The sequence below is a fragment of the Lissotriton vulgaris genome, chromosome 1_2 (genome assembly GCF_964263255.1).
Source record: "Lissotriton vulgaris chromosome 1_2, aLisVul1.2, whole genome shotgun sequence".
Lineage (NCBI taxonomy): Eukaryota > Metazoa > Chordata > Amphibia > Caudata > Salamandridae > Lissotriton > Lissotriton vulgaris.
In genome coordinates, this window is record NC_141686.1 from 231,699,409 (window position 1) to 231,707,575 (window position 8,167).

General features: G+C 48.0%; 1 non-coding gene across 1 annotated transcript; it reads right to left on the reverse strand.

The window, feature by feature from the left end:
- Positions 1–357: 357 nt before the first annotated feature.
- On the reverse strand, positions 358–429 carry TRNAT-CGU (transfer RNA threonine (anticodon CGU)). The gene has a single exon. It is a non-coding gene; the product is annotated as a tRNA-Thr (tRNA).
- Positions 430–8,167: the final 7,738 nt, after the last annotated feature.

An 8,167-nucleotide genomic window follows, 5' to 3' on the forward strand; every position in this document is an offset into this window, starting at 1 on the left:
AACGGCCATTGGGATGCCTGGGTAAGACCGGGCACTCCAAGGAAAATTTAAAAAAATCCAAAGTGTGCAAAAAGAAAAAAGCCGAGTGGTACGAGGCGATGCGGCGCAGCGAGAACAAGCGCCGGAGACGACACACTAATTCAAATAGCGCACGCTTTACGGACATTCTATTCGAAGGAATAGTCTGCAGGATCAGAAAGTAAACAACGGCACCGCAGTGTCCGCGGAAACAAACTCCGGCATTCACATATATATATTTTTTCTTATAATTATTTTACATACATTATTTTAGTACGCAAGCTGCATAAAATAGCATTTATTTTTAAAAAGAGGCCAGGATCCACTCCCACTGTTTGTAGGCACGGGCGGGGTTTGAACCCACAACCGTCGGTTTACGAGACCGACGCCTTACCACTTGGCCATCATGCCTGACCGGCGAGGAGGAGGCTGGGTTAGTCACTGCAAAATAGCACACACATAAAAGCGAAAACACCAAGCTCGTGTGGCAGCAGGAGGAGGCGCAGCAGCAGGGGGGAGGAGGGGGGCTGCACTTGTGGGAGCGATAATTGCTGCCATTTGGCAGCGCGCGCTCCCGCAAGTAGATCGCCTCATGTGCACGCGTTGCCATGGATGGCAATGCAACACGTGCACGTTTATAGCCCAAAAAGCAAGTCGATTACATGAGGTCCCCTCCTATGCAACGCATGAGCGCTGCGTAGGCGAGACCTAAAAAGGTGGGACATGCATAAACCATTAGCCAATTGGAGGCTACAATTTTAAAATGACAGATTAAAAAGTCAATGCAAGGCGAGGGAGAAGACAGACTCCACAAAATAGATACAACAGACCTCCTAAGAGCGCCAGCTCTATATAGGCTCGACCTAAAAATGGCACCCACACCACATCCACATAACCCTAAAAACCCATTATGACGCCGCCCTTATTCCCCTGACCAATCAGAGCAGACCGTCGCCCTTGAACCCTAGCACCCACCCTCACACTCCCTCCCAAAACCCCCATTATTTCACGAATTAAGCACTGAAGAAAAGCATAAAAACACAAGCAATTCGAGAAGGAATAGATAGGGCAGCTTGGATAGTTAGAACAGCGGCACAATCATTTATATGTTCAATTAAACATATTTTACTGATGCATATTGGAAACAAAAGACAGCTTAAGCAGTGTTAACAGATGGTTGTCAATCGTTTATAAACATCTAATATTAACAATGTTTATGTTTTTACTACAAAAAGATGTGTTTTCAAACAAGCCAGGTTGTGTGCAACACCAATTAAATTATGTATAACTGTCAAAGCAAGCCAGAAGCGTTGGTTGGGCGAGCTCCACCTCAGCAGAGGGTTCCTACATAAACCCTGTGCATACATATGATCCTGGTGTGCAGTGTCCTTAAATATTGTTGAGCTCCTTAAATACAGCCTTCGAGAAGCCAATCTGTGATTTACATAATTAATGTAGTTTATATGAATTGTAATGGTACTCAAGGGTTTGTGATTGTTAGTGTGCATTGAGAGTGTGTTAATGTGGGACCACATATATATCTATGTATGTTGAAATCCTATCATGTGATATGACCATTTTATAAACTTTAATAAAATATTATAAATAAAGGCCATGTATTTTTTTTAACCGCTATTCCTACTCTCTTTGGGGGAATCTCTCTGTTTGTATGGCAATGTCTTAGTATATTAGTGACCATTTGAGCGCTTTACAAATTGTTATCAGGCAGTTTTGGGTTTATTCAGACTGTTTTTTCTATCCTTTACCACTGTCTAATCTACCTGTCATCCGCCTCCAGGGGCCCCCTTCTGTGTGAGCGGGTACTCAAGTTAGTTACAGGGAAGGCTGAAAGGCTATTGCAGAGGACTCAGTCATATAGGGGTATATGTAGCGCGGCAAGATATCTTGCTGTGCTACTGTTAGAAGGCCGTTGTTCCCGCCACACCATTGTTATCAGGTGCACGACCCGCACCCCCCCCCCCGGTCCCACGTTAGGTCAAGAAAGGACACCGTCTGTGACAGCCCTGCTCACCCCCTTAGTAGCTTGACACGAGCAGCCAGGCTTATCTCCAAGGCACAAGTGTTCAGTATGTGCAACCACGCCAACAGCAATCCCATGATGTCACCACAAATGGCCTCCACAAAAGATTGTATAAAATGAGTATACTTTATATAGAAGGATATCCGAAATGACCACACAATACAACTTCCACACATAATTAATGGGTAATATTGTTTCCGGTGGGTTGGGCAGTTCTAATCCCCAACCACCGGTTCTAACCGACAGTTATGCTGAATTTTAACCATTCTCAACAGGTTAGGTATGTTGTATCAATAGAATCACACACAATGCAAAACTCAAGAAATACTGCACTACTTAACGATGGGTTCCTGTACAGTGCCACAGTGAAACAATCAATCCGTAGCGTCACAAACATGTACTGAGTCAACACAAAATAATACAACTCGGTTCGCTACCAGCATGCCCTGTTCAAGGAAGAAATACAGCAATGCGCCACGCTGCAATTACGTACAGTGCGATAGGAAGGCACTTCAATGAATATCGCCACCAGCATGCCCTGTGTAAAGAAGGAATAAGGTAATGCATCACAGTGCAATTCAGTACAGTGCAGTAAACAACCAATGCAATGCGCTATGCTAGGATCCTGTATCCTGCAAGAGAAACCTAATTTAGTGCATAGCGGACTAACCCCTGAGTTCGTTAAGTACCACTAGTGTCAGACATTGTCCAATAGTTTGATAATTCATTATCAGCAGATATGCAAAGTGTTATACAACTGTTTTAAGAAGTTATGAGACCTGTTCCCCCCAACACGGATCAAACTTGACACCCAAGTTTACTCCGGGCCCTGGCCCCTGTACTGCCCCGTCCCGGACCAGCACTGGACGAGATCTGGGCCGAAGCAACAGGCGCACACAGCTGCCAGCAGCGAGAGGCCGAGAGAGTGTCCCTTCGAGCCTGCACCCTGCCCCAGGCGATGATCCACTTTACCTGGGGGGCACAACCCCACTCTCCTCTCCTGCAGCAGCAGATTGGCCTCACTGCGGGACCTTGTTACTACAGGAAAGGCGCGCTTGGGCCGGTAGTTCAACTCCTGCGTGCCTGCCGGTCAGCCAACGTTTAACAGAAACTCCTTGCACGAAGCCTTCCACACAATGCTGGTGCCACCCCACGTTGCCTTCGAGGGCCCAATCACTTGGCCCTCATCTCCAGCGCTGTTAGGACGTCTTCGCTTCCCGGTGCTCACCACTCCCCGGTACTCCTCATCAGTGTGGTAAAAGAAAGATGCAGAGTCCACTAGATAAGTTAAGATCCTTTATTGCAGGTTCCTTCCAGGTTAGATAGACAGGTCAAGATTGTAAGGAAAACCTACCAGGAGCCAGCTGTTAGCAGCTCAGCCTGAGATGACCAACTGCCACAGTAAGTAATAGACAGGCCCAGTGAGCTAGAGGGACACCCTGGCATTCTATGATGTCATAGATAACATTGTACAGTCTAGCCAGAGAAGAAGCGTGGAGAGGACATTTACTACACATCCTCTTCCCTTATGGAGCAAGAGCAGAATAAAGGAATAATCGGCAACAATACCTCAAATGCAACAATCAACAGGGAAGTACACAAATAAGAAGAACCAAAAGTAATAGAGTACAACATGAGATGACGTTGGCATGAGGTATCATTAGCAGAGCAAGGAACAAAGAAAACAACATTATGACATAATATACCACATCCACCTCCCTTCACGAAACAGCAAGGTTTCGAACAAAAACAAGACCAACAGCCAAGTTAGCTGCTGACACTCAAAGCCTCCCCACACATGGGTACACCACAGGGTAAACACCCTAGAAACAAGAATGAGTGTAGACAGGGAGAGACACAATAGGGGTAAGACTCACTAAAGATAACCCAAGAGAGCAAACCCCTTTGACAAGAATTCACCAAAGGAAAAAAACAAAAAACTACCCCTGATAAAGATGTGCTGACACTAAACGTATGATAGATTCACAGCTCAAAATCTTACCAAAATGAATCCCTGGCCAGCAGCTGCAAGAAGGTAGACTTCGAAAGGAAAAGAGAATGGACTACCCACAGACACTGAACCTCCCCTGAAAAGGGTACACCACAGGACAGCAATCCTGAGAATAAAATGAGGCGTTGACTACCCAAAAACGCACAACTTCCCCTGAAAAGGGTACACCGCAAGGTAAACAAAATAACCCTGGGAAATGGGGCATGGACTACCCATAAACACACAACCTCGAAGGGTACACCGCAGGACAGTAATCCTGGGAATAGACATGGGGATGGACTACCCGCAAGCACCCAACTTCCCCAGAAAAGGGTACACCGCAGGATTAAGACAAAAACCCTGGGACAAACTATGGGGCATGGACTACCCACAAACACCAACTTCCCCAGAAAAAGGTACACCGCAGGATAAAGACAATAACCCTGGGACAAACAATGGGGCATGGACTACCCACAAATACCAACTACATGGGGCATGGACTACCCACACAGAAACCACCTCCCCTAGATAGGGTACACATCAGGATACCAACCATGATAAAATGGATGAGAACACACCACTACATGGCATGGACTACCCACACAGAAACCACCTCCCCTAGAAAGGGTACACTTCAGGATACCAACCCTGACAAAATGGATGAGCATACACGACTACATGGGGCATTAACTACCCACAACCCACAAACACTCATCCACACACAGACTACAACATGCCCTAAAAAGGGTACAAAATTGGGCATTGACTGGCCCCACAACCTCCCCAAAGAAGGGTACACCTAGGGTTTAAATGTGTTATCCTAGGAAACAACCCAAAGCACACAAGGCACTTTCAATAAGAGCACCACATATTTTCCCAAAGAAAAAACCTACAGCATTTTCAAAACGGAATTGAAACTCCCCGCACACACACACAATGAACAAATAACATAAGCTCCGGTGAGCGATCTCTCACCCGGGGTCTGTGTACACTGCTCCCTACAGACGCCGCTGAGATCCCCCCAATCGTCGTTGAATTTCGCCATGAAAACAGGAAAAGATCCAATCCATGAGGAAAGTCCCTTCAACTCCGTAGCTGCGCACTTTCACGAAAAAGACTACAAAAATTGTTCAAGGTGCTGGGCTAGAAATGATTCAAGTCGTGTGCCAAAACTGATTGACTCTGCAGCACAGAAGCGTAAACAAAAGGTTGTTGTTGCACCAAATGAGAAACCCCTCAAAAATGCCTCGAGCTCCGTGACGGAATTCACAGCAAGGACACGCTTATAACAGAAGGCTGGAACATCGCACTTAAACAGACCAAAATGAGGAAATGCAAACGCGCCGAGTCTTAGGCGTTGACTACAAGCGCAACAAGTGGCAGCTGTTGTTATGGCAACAAAGAACAAACAAACTAAAGATGGCCGCTTCACCGGGCCTAATGACGGGAGTAGCGTGAAAGGCAGAACGACGTGTGGGAGGTGTAGAAGAAACGTCCCAAGAACTACACAAGACGTCACAGGAATGTCGCTGAATGAGCAAGACGTCACAGGAATGTCGCTGAATGAGCCGAGGTTCGCTGACTCCCAAGTACGTTCCATGCACGTCATCAGTCGGACGAAGGCAGGAGAGGAGAACAGATTGCTGACGGTCAACCGTCAATTTGACTGAAACAGTGGAGCGACGAAGCAGATGAGGTAAAGTGACTTAAATAGTCCCTTGCTAAAATTTCTGCGCGCTGAAGATACAAAAGCGAAGCAAGTAAACTGACCTGCAGTAATGGCCAATATTTATGAGAGTTCAGGAAGCAGGACACTGGGAATGTAGCAAAACCGAATGAAGAGCTGAACGCTGGCGGTCTCACAAGACTTGGTGCCTTCCTTCGAGGTGCAGGGAAAGTGTTGATTTCTAACCAAAAGGCACTCCAGTAAGCACCCGTTTCCAAACTTCCGAAAGACACAGGCAAAGTAGGCAGAGTAGGCAGATGCCGTTGGCAAGTCACTTAGAGCATAAAAGGCGCAGGTTGCAGGCTGCACAGACGCACACAGACATGAACATAAAGACACACTCCCAGGGTGCAGGCTGTCCAGGTGTGATAGGACACTGGTGGGGTCAGCTGGGCGTTACCTTCTGTTTTATGAATAATTTTCACAATGTCTTTAGTTCCTTTCTTTAGTTCCTTTTCTTGAAGAAGCTTCCTTAGTGCACAGGTAGGTTCATTCTCTTCAAAACGTCGCCAAGTTGTGGTAAATGAAGGATGCAGAGTCCACTTGATAAGTTAAGATCCTTTATTGCAGGTTCCTTCCAGGTTAGATAGACAGGTTGAGTTGTAAGGGAAACCCACCAAGAGCCAGCTGTTAGCAGCTCAGCCTGAGATGACCAACTGCCACAGTAAGTAATAGACAGGCCCAGTGAGCTAGAGGGACACCCTGGCATTCTATGATGCCATAGATAACATAGTACAGTCTAGCCAGAGAAGAACAGTGGAGAGGACATTTACTACAATCAGCACCTCCGGTGGCACCTTCGACACGTACTCCGGTGCGTCCGAGACTCACTCCTCCTCACTGTGCCTCGGCTGGCACCTTGACATCCACCCTGTGCATCCGAGTCTCGCTCCATCTCCGGGTGCACAGGATCTTCAGGCACTCTCCTCTAGTGCTGCAATTGCACCCCCACATGTACCCTGCATGCTGGAGACCCACCTTGTTTCTTGGTGCACATGATGATCCAGGCGCTCCCCACGCCCTGGTCGTACCATGACACGCACACTGTGGGTCTGAGTCTCACCTCTCTTCCTGGTGCACACGAGGTACCAGGGACCCTCCACTAACGCACTGGCTGTACCACTGCACGCCGACCCACGTGTCGGAGGCTCCCTCCTTCTTAGTGCCCGCGATGTCCCGGCACTCTTCACTAATGCCTGGACTGCACTGCGACACGCACCCCCTGTGCCTCTCGAATCTCAGCTTTCTTTCACGATGCCCACAATCCACAGTCGCTCCCACTTGTAGCTGCACAGAGTCTTGATTCGCTCCGGGTTCCCACGATCACATTAGGCACCCCTTCGGAGGTCTCAGGCTGCCACGAACGGTCCCACCACCGCACCACTGGAGACTTCCAGGAAACTTTTATGTTCCTGTGTTTCCGAACAGGGAGTCAGCTCACCTCGGGCCCTGGAGGTACAGGACGCAGCACACATCAAAGTCCTGCTCAGGAAGAAGGGGAGACACGACCCACTGCAGCACCCCTTCAGTCTCTCCTCAGTCAAGAGCTACAAACTGCCCACAAGCCCCAGATCACGAAGCAAGGGTCAAGTGTCTCCCGCAGCCTATTCAGCAACTCTTCACGAGGCAGAGGTTTTCTTCCCGATTGCGGACAGGTAAAAGCCGCCAGAGACTCAACCAATCCACGGCGTCTTCAAAGCGCTCCCAGCACTTCTCTGAACGATACCCAGACAGTTCTCGATGACATCAACACCATAACCCAAGTCTTGGGATTACAGTTCTTTCAGTTATACCCCTCATTGTCTTTGTAGTTTCCTTGTGCTCAGGGGTCCCCGACCCCCCCTTAAATTCGTCTTGCGTATCTTCCCCCCAGTGTCACCGTCCTATCTTTGATCCTTGGGGCCTGGATCTTTAATCACTCAGAGGGAGATGGGTCTATTGTTTTATGGCTCTGACTCAGGCCTCTTCACCTCCCAAAACCTCTCCTCCCCACTCCAGGTGCAGGGTAGCCTGGCGCGTCTCCACCCCTCCCCTGGGGCATGACCTCCCTCAGCCTTTCTCACCTCTCCCAGATCCAGGCAGGCAATTCACATTCTGCTGAGACACACAAAAAGGTCTAAAGCACAAACTCTGCCATTTTCTCAAACAGAGGATTCTGGATACACAGCGACAAAACCATCTACCCAAAAAGATGCGTTATGATGCTGTGAGTTCAGACATACCAAACTTCACTGTTCCATTTCCAATTCTTGGGAAACTAGACTAAAAATACTACACCCAGCCTCCCCCATTATGTTCTATGGGCAGGATGGCCTTTCACCAGGGAAAATGAAATGGAGTATTTTCCACTGTCAGGGCCTAGCACCCACACTGGCACCGGTCCTGCCTTTTA